General features: G+C 31.9%; 2 pseudogenes across 1 annotated transcript; both read right to left on the bottom strand.

Moving 5' to 3' along the window:
* Positions 1-443: 443 nt before the first annotated feature.
* Positions 444-3,744, bottom strand: LOC111303523 (protein FAR1-RELATED SEQUENCE 9-like; annotated as a pseudogene).
* A 1,022-nt stretch (positions 3,745-4,766) lies between these two features.
* On the bottom strand, positions 4,767-14,648 carry LOC111274025 (pyrophosphate--fructose 6-phosphate 1-phosphotransferase subunit alpha-like; annotated as a pseudogene). The gene is made up of 21 exons (XR_016335826.1): positions 14,439-14,648; positions 13,524-13,606; positions 10,143-10,286; positions 9,465-9,637; positions 9,179-9,291; positions 8,786-8,860; positions 8,573-8,691; positions 8,421-8,488; positions 8,246-8,329; positions 7,850-7,903; positions 7,639-7,719; positions 7,118-7,232; positions 6,969-7,032; positions 6,729-6,849; positions 6,580-6,624; positions 6,441-6,501; positions 6,063-6,161; positions 5,862-5,980; positions 5,538-5,627; positions 5,289-5,454; positions 4,767-5,084 (listed from the first exon to the last, which is right to left on the bottom strand). The product of XR_016335826.1 is annotated as a pyrophosphate--fructose 6-phosphate 1-phosphotransferase subunit alpha-like (transcript).
* Positions 14,649-15,320: the final 672 nt, after the last annotated feature.

Genomic DNA, 15,320 nt, shown 5'->3' with positions numbered 1-15,320 from the left:
TGACTACTTGCTTATTTATTCGGATAACAAAGATCTTTGGGGCTAAATAGATGTGAAAACGTTGTACACCATTTTTTTTGGCTAATAATTCTTTTTCAAAGATAATATAATTTATTTCGTTCGGTTTGAACTTACCGAAATTGTAGACACAAATCAATTCATCTTTTTAATGTAGATTTTTATCTTTTAAGACACATCCCCAATGTTCATTACTGGCATCTATCTCTAAAATAAGTAAATCACCTTGTTTAAGTAGATAGACTTTAGGTATAATGGTTAAATCTGATTTGATCTATTTGATAATATCAGAATCGTTAGGTGTCCAGAGAAAATCATTATCTTTTCGTAATTTACGCAAAAGATAGCTTTTCTTTTTAAAAAAGTTTTTGAAAAATTACCTGCCATAATTAAGTATACCTAACAGTTGTTGTAGCTGTTTGACATTATCCAGTTATTCTGAAAACTCCTTGATCTTGGATATAATGTGATCCTGCAATGTTAGTCCATTTGCAGATAGATTAAGACCAAGAAATTCAATTTTTGTTTTTTCAAATTCAACATTTTTAGTACTCAAAATAATACCATGTAAAATAAATTCTTGAGTAATAAGATTCAGGTGTTTCCTGTGCTCATCTAAAGTATTTGAAAATACTAAAATATTATCAATATAAACACAGCAAAATTGTTTATGTTTGCTAAAAATACTATCCATCAAACGTTGAAAAATTTGAGGGGCGTTGCATAGACCGAAAGTCATAACAGTCCATTAGTAATGACCTGCTGGTGCACTAAAAGCAGTTAAAGGTTTAGAAATATCATTTAGCATGATTTGCCAAAAGCCTGATTTATAATCAAATTTTAAAAAATATTTAGCATTTTTTGCTAAATTAATTAAAACATCTTTACGAGGGATAAAATAGCCATCAAAAACAAGATTTTGGTTTAATTTCTTGTAATTAATAACCATACGGGGTTTACCTTGTTTAATTTCAAAATGGTTTCTTACCAAAAATGTTGGACTAAAGTGCGGGCTAGTAGTTGGTTCTATTAGACCTTTATCGAGCAATTCTGAAATTTGTATTTCAAATTCATCTATATCCTGTTTGGTATAGATCATGGGCTTTACTCTAATAATCTCTTTTGGAGAATAAATAGTAAGTTCACAGTATCTGGGACTGCACTTCCAAAGCTTCAATGGGTCTTCACCAAAATTTTCCTGCAAAATCTTATAAAGTCAATGTTTTTCATTAATAGCTTTAAGTTAAAAAATATGTGTTATTTCTAGATGAAAACCATTATCACAAACATGATTATGTTTGGATAAAAAAGGAACATCTATTGATTTTTTATCAATAGTAAAAGTAAAATAATAAGGGAAAACAGAAAATGATAAATATTTATGTATAAAATTATTTCCTAACAGAATGTCTCCATGCATATTATGAAAACATAATATTTTAGGTATAATAAATTTCTTATCGTTTAAGGCAACATGAATATTTTTTGCCTTTAGATTAACAATGGTTTCTTTACCATCGATACCTACTATTATTATAGGATGCTTCATAGGTTACCATTTTGTTGAAGGTAAAGCATTAGATCGACAGCAAGAGATTGTTGCTCCTGTGTCAATCAAAATATTTAAACTATATGGTTTATAGTTTGAAAAATAAAAATATCTTTCCATATAAGTATAATAACGAACTTTTTTAGCAAAAGAAATTATTTCTGGCACGTTTTGTGCAGAAATATGATAATTATTTATATAATGAAACATTTTAATATCTTGATTTTTAGTTTTTCTAAAAGAAGAGGTGTATGAGTTGATCACAGAATTGACAAAATGATAATAGGTTTGGTTATCACCTGTACCTTGCTGAGATGGATTATCTCCTACAAAAATAAAGATTTGAGCATTATCAGTATTACCTGATTGGCGCATACTATTTGCTCGTCTTAGGGCTTTTGTACTGTTTGTACTATGAAAACCTGAAAAAAAACTTTGGTAAAGAGTACAAAAAGATTGATTACTTGTTATACTCTCGTTATCATCATCTTGTTGATGATCAAAAGCATTTAGAAGAGGAAAAACCAGGTTTTGATTAAAAGTGGTTGATGCATCTGAATTTTTAAAATAAAAATTTTTCTTTATGAGAAAAATTCTAAACTTGGTACTTTCTGTTTTTCATAAGTATTTGAAAGATTTTCGAGACATCATCCTTTTAGGATTGATAAGTCTGCGAGATTTACTAATTTTAATCGTAACTTTTATTAAAAAAAAAAAGGCAAAAAGCAAAAGAACAAACAAATGTCGTCAGCTATATAATGCCTTGACTGAATGCAACCAAAAATTTCAGAAAGGATGCAAAGAACCAACAGCAAAAATAAAAATCAACGATAAAATTCAGAAAGCCAATTGAAGAAAAGAAGATATCATGAATAACTGACCTCGAGCCAGGGTGAAGCTGCTTCCCTGAATGTAAAAGACAATTTTTGTACGACTGTAGAAGCAACCTTCTTTGCAGCCTCTTGAAAATTACCCATTACGATGTTAAAGGTATATAGGGCTTCCAAATTGAATCGCTTCATGGTGCAGATTGTCATAACGAGCAGCATAGGGTTCCTGAATGTTACTTGGCATTTCTACACTGCAACCCCACTTTTTGCATTTCTTGTCCAACGTTTTAAGATACAATGAGATGGCAATGTCAGAATATTTTCTAAACCCTAAACACTGCTAATACATGCTTACAAATAATGCCTGAAAATTCAAACATTTGGCTGGCAGCTACAACTATCTTTCTTTCTTTCTGACACTGTTGAACTTCACAAACTGTGCTTTATGGTCTTCTCCAAATATCTCCACCCAATATGTCACTTCTAATCCTGTGTCATCAATTGTAATTGCAGGAAAAGCAAGAGTCTCAACCAACTCCTGGATTTCACAAATATCTTCCCTGTGTAAAGGTTGGCAGCTTGTTTTTCCATAGGCGATGGAGTTTTTAAAGCCGGTGAATAATCTGCTTCTACTTTTCATATCGACTTGCAACTGCTTTTTCGTGTTGCTTTATTAGAACCTGGGTATTAGTTGACGCATTTGTATAACCATCAAAATATGAGTTTATACTATCACTTCCTAGAGTTACGGACATCTCCCCAAAGAATGTGTTCTGAAGATAAACCGGTACCCAATGCTGTCGAGTGTTGTACATTGACTGAATTCATTTATCTTTATCTCCAAGACTCTATCTTTGAAGAAGCGACTCCAAACATGACTCAAACTCATCTGCTTCAAAGGTGGGTGCGAGTGAGTGATATACATCAGAAAGGTTCTCTTGAGCCTCCCTAAACACATTCCATTTACAAAATATGTGGCGTGTCCCCGGAAAAACTTGTTCAACGGCTGCTCTTCTGATCCTACCCTGGTCTATCGTGATAATAGGATGGCAGCCTGACATAGCAGCTAGCCAAGTCTTGAACAACCTAATAAAAGAGGACTCTGACTCGTTGACAAGAAAAGCACTGACAAACAACACAGGCTGTCCATGATTCCACCCAGTGGCCAGTGATGGGGGCAAAAGGAACACGGTATCGGTTTTTTCTATATGTCGTACCAAATGTAACAGTGTACCCAAAGTGATTATAATTCATTCCAGAATGAGCATCAGCCCAGAAGATGTTTCCTGTGGAGTTAACAAAATCACCTTGGACAGCACAAAAGAAAGCAGGATCCTCGTTTTGCATTCGCTACAAGTAGTCGGAAGCAACGTGACCCCGACTCTCAAGGGTCTCTGCCAGACCTACTGGCTACTAGTATAATTCTGGCAGTCAACTTTAATAAAAACATTTGTCACTAAATTTTTTAGGTAAAAGTTTCGAAATTTTTTATTAAAAATGATTAAATAAAACTTAAAATTTAAAATAAAAACTGATAAATTAAAATGTATTATTACATATATCAAGCGTATAAAATGTAAAAAATAAAAATTAATAAATTTTGATATATTTTTTAAATAAATATTTTTAATAAAATTTATAATAAAATTTTTACTGTTAAATAAATATCGTTCAAATTTAAATATAAATAATATTTTAAAAAATTTACTTATTATTAATATTTACATTAAACTCTATCAATCCGTAATTTTAAATTTTTTTTAAATTACTTTTTAAAAATATTATAATTTTAACTAAATTATTTTATAAAGTTGTCTCTTCTCTAATTGATCGGCCCAGTGGCTTGAAGAGAATCAATAAGGGTGCGAAAACTTTCCACTTTACTTATGCCTGGCTCATTAACTCATTATTATTATTATTTTATTAAAAAGAAAGAATAAATAAGATCTCAATTGAGGTGATCAGACAGTAAGATATTTAGCGCATTTAAATTATCTAAATAATGAAATTTTATTATTTGAAGAATCAAAATAGATGTTCACAATTCATAAAATCCTTTCTCAACATTAATTGTATATTAATTCTTTTTATAATTTATTAAAAAAAAAAAAAGAAAAATCCCATCATCGCTATGGAAATTTCGTGCTCTTTTTCTCCAGTCTGATTGTGTTCTCATAACTCTAATTCATAGGTAATAATCCGCCCAACCCAAAGCACTTTTAATTCCAAATTAATTTTCGTAATGCATTTTGATCTTTTTTGGGCCGTGACAGTTGGGATAGATACGCAATAAACCCTAAAACCGTGGAAGACCCGAAGTTCGGATCAAATTTAGAACAGGGGAGGGAGAAAGATGGAATAAAGCATGGTTACCGATAACATGCCATCATTTAATTACACAAAACCGATAAGATTACGTGCTGTTATCATCTCTCGGAAACAAGAAAAAAGGGGAAACTCGATCAGTTCATTACAAAACGTTCAGCCCTAAAGCTCAGGATAATTAAGAAAAAGGAGACCACGAAGTACAATAACTAGCATGTTCGTTAGTTGTTGTGTGAATGTGTTGTCCGTCCGCCATATGAAGATGAAGACATCATAGAGAGAACCTCTGTCGCAGAAGCCATTACACTAAAAGCTGTTTTCAGAACTTCCTGAGAACACCGTGGCTTCACAATGGTACGGACCTGAAAAACATGCACATATGGTGCTACTTTATGGGAAAGGTACTGCTATAGTAATTGCAGTTGAACAGAAACGAATACCCAAAGCAAAAAAGATATACTTCATGCACTGATAATGATCAATACCAGTTGAATGAAACATGCAAGATATTACACAACCAAACGAACAAATTATGCACAACTGAAAGGCCACAGAAAATTAGGCACCTTGTCGAGATATTCCTGTAGTTTCTTGATGCAACCCACGTAATCTTGGTCTTCAACACATAAGGTCACAGCCTTAGCATCAGCACCAGGAACATTAAACTGAAGGGATACTGGATTTCTGTACATATCATCCAGCAAAAACCTTGTTGCATTTTCTCTCAGCAGCCTGCAATCATAGGCAGACAGAATGAGTGCTTATAAAACTAGAATTGCCATTGCTTCACTTACACCATAAACAATGACACTTACTCGTATGCTTTGCCTTTCATATCCACAGTTGCTGGATGAATAGCAGGTTTTCCAATTGACAAAGGCATTAGGATTGACAGTCATCATTGCCTACAGTTCACAAATGCAATCAAGGTCAAGCCTTGAAGAGAGCATAAATAAGGATACAAAATGGGCAGGGTTCCAATAAGAAAGCATAAAATAAAAGCCTCAAAAATAAAAATAAAATTAAAAAGTAGATGAGAGGGAAGGGTGCTCCCAGAGAGGGAAAGTAAATGATAATTAAAAGTAGTCATATTTCAATGTCTGCATCGTTAACTATAGTAAACAAAATAAAAACTCAACTGTAATAGGTGCAGCATCACGACACCACTTGTTCACTGGATTCTTGACGTTAGTTACAGTTGCCATGTAACCATTTAAACCAGCTGCAAGAATATGATAGCAGATATCTCCAAGAACGTGTGAAATGTATTATTGTTAATATAAGGAGAATATTAACAGAAGGCAAAGCAGACATCAAAACGATTTAATGATAGCATACATAGGCATAGTCACAGTCAAATTTTGATGGTAAGGATCCACGAGCTTGATAGCCGAAGAAGTCGCGGATGGCATTAAGTTTTTTCCCCGTGTAACTGCCTGCTTTCTGCTCACAACAACAGGGACATCGGTGAGTAAAGAATTAATTTGGAACCCACTCAAGACAGACAGTAAACTAAAAATGATTCAACAGAATACTACAACATTATGGTAAATGCAGGGAGAAGGCAGAAGAACTTGTTATCTGGAAGGTGCTCTCTTGAGGAAGAGTTATGGTTTTTCATTTTTTGTGCCAATTGTTAAATGTTTTAAAAAGTTTAGTTCAGTGTCAACAAGAAAGAAACCAAGAGGTGGTATAAAACAGAAAGGGAATACTATTGCCTAACAGGTGCTTATTCATTTCATTCTCTACAAGGTGCACCAGAAGTTTCTCTGTCTCAATCTGGACGAGAAGGCAGAAAAGATCAGTTATTAAAAAGATCTTATAGATTCTTCTCGTAATAAGAAAGTAACTAGTGACCTGTGACAAATGTGCAGAATCATCTGATACAGGATGGAGGAGAAGCTGTGACATTGAACATAGCATCATCACTCATTAAGCTCATTAATTGGTACACATATATCTTTAAAGTTTAAGCATTAAGAATTAAAGGTAATTAGAACCAGAACCTGTTTCCTTATAAAAGGTGGCAAAAATTCAGAAAAAGCAAATGTCCAAGGTGAGAGTTGAGAAGAAATTTTTTCAGCAGAAACACCTTGCCTGAGCAAACCGTGAATTTCCTGAAGTAAAAATCATCAATATAAGCACAGATCAATGCCACATTGAGGAGAAACCTCTTCTCTTGAGAGCAAGAGGGATGTGAAAGGAATTAGAGATGATTCACAGTTTAACATTAGTTACTTTCAACAGCATACACTTCAGGAATGCTTTCTATAAGCCCTTCAGGCAGAAGAATGACCCAGTAGTTCTTGTCTGTTCCAAACACAAAAGGTCAAGAAACAACAATGACAACTATACTCTTGCAAACATGGAATGAAAGCAACTTGAAATAGTTGACCTTGCTCTGCCCTGGCTTGAATTGCATCACAAATTTGCTTTGTTATATCAAAAAGAGTAAACTTTGATGCAGCAACCTCTTCACCAAGTATCACACATACATCAAATGTTTGTCTCTGTGTTTTCACACCGAGAATTCTTTGCAAATGAAGAGATGTCAAAGTGGCTTTTGGCTTTTACTTCCAAAACAGATCCTCCTCTTACATCTATATATGAACCCTGGTTTATCAAGAATGAGCAAGAAAAGCACTTTGAATTGTTGATCCATCGCCAGAGATGGCTTAGAACCAATAGTTCATTATCTAATGGATTTTTCCGCTCTAATACTCCATCAGAGAGTTATCAGTATTTATCAAATCTGTTCCTATCTAATGGAAGGCTATTGGATCAAATGACAGGCATTGTTGAGAAAAAGATGGCTTTTCCAGGATGAAATGAAAATTGTATTCATGTAAGCAAAAATAGACATCTTTCTGGTAGTTATCTGTAACTAAAAATCAGAACTAGCAAGCAAACACTGACCATATTGGGATGAGATTGAAGGGTGCATTCCAGGGCAACATGCGATGCCTTTCTTCCCATAAGACAGATAAAGTAATAATACTGAAAAAGGAAAGAAGCAAAGCTATAACCACTCTAGTTTACTGCTTCTTATTGGCTTCTTTTCACAACTTTGAATGACCACATGCCAACAGAGATGAACGTGATATCATCTTAGAATGTAACAACTTACCTTCTCTGCAGAGAGAGCATCCGTGCAGATGTTGCTGATGAGCTGGGAATTGGCCTGCATGTAATGTTAACAGAATGAGTACAGAATACCACACTAAAATAAAAGGGAGTCCATCCGACATGCCATACTTAAAAGATAAAATCAAGACATAAAATAATCCCATATCAATGACAATAGTGCCCTATGCCCAGGTTGATCATTCCCCAATGTGCTTACTGTCTTTTCATGCCACATCTATAAACTGCAAACAGGTTGATGCTTAATGTTTGACAACAGCAAAAGTCAGCTACTTTGACAGTTCTTTTTTCTTCTTGTTCTTTTGTAGGGTGATGTTTTCTCCTAAAATTTTCTTTAACTACTACTGCAATGTAAACTCTAAGCATTTAAGATTAATACCTTGCTTATTGTATCAAAACCAACATTAGTTTCTACAAATTGATTCTTAAGGTCTCCATTCAGTGTAACAGGAACACTGACCACCTGCAAACATCAGACAAAATTCAATGTACTGCAGCAAACTCATGCATATAACAGAGACAGAAGCACCTAACTCTTATTGTAAACGAGTTACCTTTGTTCGACATTTAGCTTCACCAAATGTTTCAGCAAGTTGAGCAGCATCTGTATTTGATGTTACACCTACAAGCCAAATAGAACTTCTACTTAGTAACTTCTAATTAGTTATAATAACATGGTTAACAAAACCTTGACCATAAAATTCACCTCCAATAATGACAATGCCATCCAACTTCAAATCATTGCATGCTGTTAGTGCAGCATTAACTTGCTCAGTCATTCTAATTTGATTTGATCTTGTGTTTGTCCCAGCAAATCATAACCACATTGTCAAGCAAACACATTTTAAAGCATGTTAGATTACAGAGCCATATGAAATCCAAGCATTTTGACATAATATTGACTCATGAAAGCACCTACCTTGATTTTTGTAGGTTGAAAGAACATCATCTGTGATCTCTAAAGTTTTCTGTGCAAATAATCCTTGAGTACCAGCTGATAACAGAAGCAGAAAAAAGAATCACTTATCACATAAGAGTATCACAAGCAAAAACATAAACCTGCATTGTAATAAAATTAAAACTAAGCACGTCACAATGTGTACAATATATAAGGAAATTAACCACAATATAACATCAGTATATAATAGAAAGTGTATTTTTTGAACATATGCATATATGTTCATGGGAGGAATTCTATTTATTCATGAACATGCAGGTATGTAATGCATATGTATGTGTTTTGAGTATGTGTAATTGTATGTGCATTAAGGCGCTGGTTGCATAACATCTTTAAACAGAGAACGCAGCTTACCCAAAAAGCCGAGCAAAGTACTGTTGGAGTTGTGGATTTTGAGAGCTTTGTGAAGGCCCCATATGACATTATGCCCACCAGGCGATTGTCTCCCACGAAAGACAAGTCCTACCCTGTAATGCAAGAACGTTTGAGGATTAGACAAACAAGAACATACGACCATGAATTAATGCCCACAGAAAGGTGACAGGACGAAGAAAGATGATGCAAGAAGCAGAGGCAATTGCTTTTAAAATGACCCTAAAAAGTAGAAGGGAAGAAAATCATGGTGTGAGATAATAAGCACCTGATAGCAGGATGCTCAGTTATAACCTAAGCATCAGGTACTTTTGCAGTTGCCCTGAGAACGTGAGCCAAGGAGTGGCCATAAGTGTGAGGAAAAGAACGGGAAATGGTATGAGCATCAGCTGGGTCTCAAGCTGTAGTGGCATCACCAAACTCAACCCTGACAGTAGTTCCCTGAAGCATCAGATGAATTGTGAGTCATGTAATTCATTTATTTAGGTCTATGATATTGAAATTACAGGAAAAAGAGCGTAGAAGCAAAGAGAAGAAGATAAGACAGCAAGAGGCTGTCTCTGCGTAGTCCAAGTAGTAGCGTGATAGCTGGTCAAATCTAATTAGTTGACATGCAAAAGCAAATAAGTCCGAGAAAAGAAATAAGCTAAAGGCGGATGGATCTTTTCCACTAGGGATACGAGTAAATGTAAATCTAATCAATTGAATAGTAGTAGTAGTATTATCCAGTTTAGTTCAAAAAAAAAAAAAATCAGAAAGATGCGATGGTTGAATGGTGACTAGCAATAGCAAGAATGGTAAGAAAGAAGAAGAGAAGTTTGGCGATAGAAACAGAGATCTGTTAACACATAAGCAATTATAATTATAAACATGGGTAGATCTAAGTTGTTGTAAGCATCATGAGAAAAGCAAAAGAGGAAGAGGCGGAAAATTGCAAATTACAAACCTCAAGGCAAGGGGGAGTTGTGGTTGGTATTGAGATCGGAGTTTCTGAAGATTGGAGAGTTATCTGGGAATGCCGAAATCCATTTTCTTTTTTCTTGGTTTCCCGGTAGGTAGAGGATTGCTGTTTGGGATGGTGGTCTTTTTGCTTCAAAACCCCTCTAATATGCGAGACTACTGCAGCCAGCAAGCCGATAGTGGATACATCCAAACCCCTTTTAATTTTTATATTGTAATTTATATAAATTTAATTTTTAAACTATTTTAATTTAATAATTTTAATCTAGTTACTAATTGCTAATGACTAATTTTTTTATTATTAAAAAAAGTTGACGTGGCTATAACAAATGTCGTAATAACTAATTTTATGATAATCTTATACGTAACAATAACAATAATCTTATACATAACAAACGTTAATAAATAAATATACAATTAAAAATTTATTGTATTATAGTCCATATGAAAACTCTTTTACGAAAACAATAACTAATTTTTATAATTCTTTCTTTTCAGTTTTATTATCTTTTATTTATTTTTTAATCAAATTAATTCAATTTAAATAATTATTTTTAATAAAATTTAAGATTTTGAAAAGAAGATTTTATCTTTATTACTAAAATTTTGAATTATAAAAATTTCAAAATATATTTTAAAATTTTAATTTAATATAATATTTTTAAAAAATTATAAGAAGGATAATTTGATTTGAAAAAGAATAATTATTTTTTACCTACGGTCAAAGAAGATATTAATTAAATTTCACATTTATAAGATATCATCTTTTAAAAGTGAATAATAAACAAACGAAACTAAATTTTGAATTAAAAAAATAATTATTTTTAGATGATGTAAGTATTAAAATTAATAACTCTTACGTGTTTTATCATTTTAAAACTAATTTATTATTTCTGTCATAACATATAGATCCATAAATTTATAGTTAGATTTAACAAAATGAAGTCGTCACTAATCTTTTTTATCCAAGTGTGATTGGTCATATAAGGAATCTATCCTTTTAAGAAACTCCTAAATGTCCTTAAAAAAATAGGTGTTCCTTAAAAGAATAGGTTCGGGTCTACTAATCAGAACATGGTTCAAGAGTCAGTTACATGTAAAAAATGTTATAGCACCTTTACATGCCCATCCAAATGATGGTATCATATTATTTTAAATTTATCCTATGATCTTTGTTCTAATGGTCTTAAATTCTTTATGTTGAAATATTGAAAATAATTCTTAAGACTCTCCATCAATCAGGTAGAATTCTTAAAAATATTTTCTTACCTCAAGAGTATTCAAGGATCCCATTTGATATCTTGAAGAGATTCTATCATCGAAAAAATTTTTGTTCGTTTTATTTATTTGTTGAAAATATATATAATTATTTCACCATTTGGACCAAATTAGAAATATTTTCTCTTTTTGAATTTCTAAAATTTTCATTATTTGGGCCTATTTAGAAATTCTTTTTTTTTATTATTTCTCTTTTTTTCTTGGAAAAAAAATAATATGACAATTATTTTTATTGAAATTTCATTTAAATTATTTCACAATTTGAAACAAATTTAAAGAAATTTCTCACATAGAGATTTTTTAAAAAATTTACCATTTAAAATTTTTAAGATTCTCATCATTGGATAATTATCAAATATTTTCAACCAAAATTTTTATTTGGAAAAGAATACAATTACTTGTATTAAAATTTCATCTAAATTATTCCACCATTTGGATAAAATTTAGAGAAAATTTCTCACATAAAGATTTCGTAAAAACTTACCATTTGAAGTTTCTAAGAATCTCATCATTTGGTAATTCGTATTTAATTCAAATTTTTTTTATATTTTTATGTTTTTTCTTTTTAAAATTTTTTTTGTTTGAAAATAAATATTAATTATTGTTATTGAAATTTTATCTAAATTATTCCACAATTTAGGCCAAATTTAGACAAAATTTCTCATCTAAGAATTTTATAGAAATTTACCTTTTAAAATTTCTATAAATTTCATCATTGGATAATTAATATTTATTCTCAAAAATTTTATTTTTATTATTTTTTATTAAATTAAATCATGCAAAAATACTAAAAAAAACACATAAATAAAAGAAAAAAATTAAAAAAATTACCAAAAAAAAATGGCTCGGTTCGACTGGAATACGGCTCGGCTCAAGGTAAAAGAAATGGCTCAGAAGCGCGGCTTAAAGACTCAGCTCGGCACGACTGGAATGGATTGGCTGAAACACGAGTTAACAAATCGGGTCGCGATCGGGTCGAGTTAGCCTATACAAAAACGCGCGGATCCTGGGTATCCACTAACGTCCAAAACAATATCATTTTACGTTGGTATATAAGGCTAAAATCTGGTATTTCTTCAGATTTCTCCATTCTTTCTCTCTCTTTTTCTTCTTTTCTCTCCTCATTCTCTCTAAAAAATTTTAGAATCCGATTGAATTTCTATTAAAATTTGAAAAAATGCCAGAAATTGGAAAATTTCATCAAAAAATTCAAAGTTGACCAAAAAAGTTGTCGAAAAATTGATTGAATTTTGGAATTTTTCCAAAAATTTTTTGAAAAAAAAATCGAAAGTTTGAAAAAAAATTCCTAAAAATCCTCAAATTGTTTTTACTCTCCATAACCCTTTTTTTTGCTTCTATTTTCTTTGTACCTCTTTTTCATTTTGTTTAAGCCTATATTTATAGGCATTGATAAGAAAATTTTTTGATTAATGCCAATTCCTTCTTTGATTGGGATTCAAGATTATCAATCTTTAAATCCCAATCCAATCCTACCACCCTAAATTTTCGGTAATTTTTCATCATTTTCTAGAAAGAAGAAAAAATTATATATAAAAAATTAAAACAAAATTTAGAATAAAGAAACCAAGAAAATAGAAAATAAAATTGGGCCATTTTGCACCATTTGGACCAAGCCCAATTGATCTGAGCTTAAACCAAATTGGATGTCTACAGCTGTCCCTCTTGGCACATTTTTGTGAAATAAAAATTACGCAAAGACGTAGACACCCTGCACGTGCTCATCCCAACAAATTCATGCTTCCTTTTTTTTTTTGAAAAAGTAAACAAAGCTCCTCTAAACAAAGGTTCAACGACTTTGAGAAAAATAAATTACTCCTTTAAATAGAGGTAACAGAATTTTGAAAAAATAAATTGCTCATCTAAATAGAAGCAATAAAACTTTGAGAAAAAATAATTTGCTCATCAAAATAGAGGCAATAGAACTTTGAAAAAAATAAATTGCTCTTTGACACTCATGTCCAAAGGAGTTATAGATCGTGTCTGAAGGAATTTTAGAAGATTAGGCTCGAAGGTCTTACAAATCATTCCTAATATTGAAAAAATCCTCTTTCAAGGATTAAAGTCTTACCTTGCAAGTTGTTTAAGTATTAGAAACTCTTTCATCAAAAAGTTTTCACATTTGTCTTCTTCACGTGGGATCTTGGAACATCCCTGCACCAAACCTTTTAAAATGTAGTGTATGCTATGCACTAGACATTTAAAAATGTAATGCATGCTATGTAAATGCTGGTTAATTAATTCTCATTCAATTGTGGTACTCAAGTTTCTCAAACTTTTTTCTTAGGCCCCAAACCCCTCAATCTTCAAGTATTAGGGCTAAATCAATGTAACTCTCAATCATTTTTCTTATTTAATTCTCATCTTCTTTTTTTCAAGAAATCTTTTTCTGAATTCAATGTCCTTATCAGAAACTGAACATTTTAAATTTGCCTTTATCACTCTCAACCTTTCCAATGTAATGTAAAAATCTTTCATGCTATTATTCATTTATCAATTATTATTTCAATCTTAAAAAGCATGAATGCATTCACATATTTCCTCCATTGTAAGGTATTGAAAAGAAAGGAAAAAGAATGGCTAGGAAATAATTAACAAAACAAACACATGAAGAATAAAATGAAATATCTTTTATTACCAAACTTGGCCAGTTGGAAAAGAAAGAATTACAAAGTGGATATGGGGTCAAAGCCCAAAAAATAAACAATCCGATAATCATAATAACATATATTGAAGTCTTTTTCAAAAAATTCAACCACCCAATGCACTTAACAACTTAGAGCTTCTCAAAATATGCTAGCCTTTTTGCCAATGAACTTTCAAATTTGATGTTGTATTCTCCTTATCTAGATTATCTTTTTAGGTTTTCAACTTAGATAAACCCCTTTTTGACTCAAACAGCCCCTTTGGAGTTTTCACCTTGAGTTCACTTTTTTTTTCCTTTTTTTTATTTTTTAATTTTTTCTCAAGCATAGTACTTCTTCACAGCATTAAAATTTATAGGATTAGGTAGATCATTTTCATCTATCTCAGTCAATATCAACGTTCCGTTAGAGAAAGCTCTTTTCATGACATATGGCCCTTCCCAATTCGACGTCCATTTTCCTCTATTATTGTGCTGACTTAGAAGAATTTTTTTCAAGATCAATTCTCTTTTCCAAAAACAAGGTTGATTCTTTTTATCATAAGCTCTCATTATTCTTTTTTTGATATAGTTGACCATGACACAATGCTATCAATCTCTTTTCTTCAATGAGATTCAACTGTTCGTAGCATTCTCAAATCCATTCAGCCTCTTCTAGTTTAGCTTCTTTTAGAATCCTTAAAGATGGGATCTTTACTTCTACTAGCAATACAGCTTTCATCTCATAAATAAAAAAAATGAAGTTACCCTAGTAAAGGTACGCACCAACATTCGATATGCATGCAGTGTAAATAGTAACTTCTCATGTCAGTCTTTATAAGTCTCAGTCATCTTTTCAAGAATTTTTTTTTATTCTTATTAGCTGCCTCAATTGCCTCATTCATTTTTAAAGGTATGGCACCGAATTATGGTGCTTGATCTTGTACTGAGCACATATCTCTTGCATCATTTTGCTATTAAAATTCTTGGTATTGTTTGAAATAATTCTCTCTGAAAGTTCGTATCTATAAATGATTTCTCTTTTTATAAATTTACAGACTATAGATCATGTCACACTTTCAAATGATGCTGCTTTCACCCATTTCGTGAAGTAATCTATCATCAGAAAAATGAACCTATGCCTATTAAAAGCTTTTGGGGTAATAGGACTAATGACATCCATGCCCCGTATAGAGAATGGCTAGAGTAGTGCCAAAACATGTAAAACAGATGGTGGAACATGAA

The sequence above is a fragment of the Durio zibethinus genome, chromosome 3, assembly GCF_047325235.1.
Source record: "Durio zibethinus cultivar Kanyao isolate XHJ-2024 chromosome 3, ASM4732523v1, whole genome shotgun sequence".
Taxonomy (NCBI): domain Eukaryota; kingdom Viridiplantae; phylum Streptophyta; class Magnoliopsida; order Malvales; family Malvaceae; genus Durio; species Durio zibethinus.
Note: the sequence above shows the minus strand (reverse complement) of the source record. Positions and strands in the feature narration are given on the sequence as shown.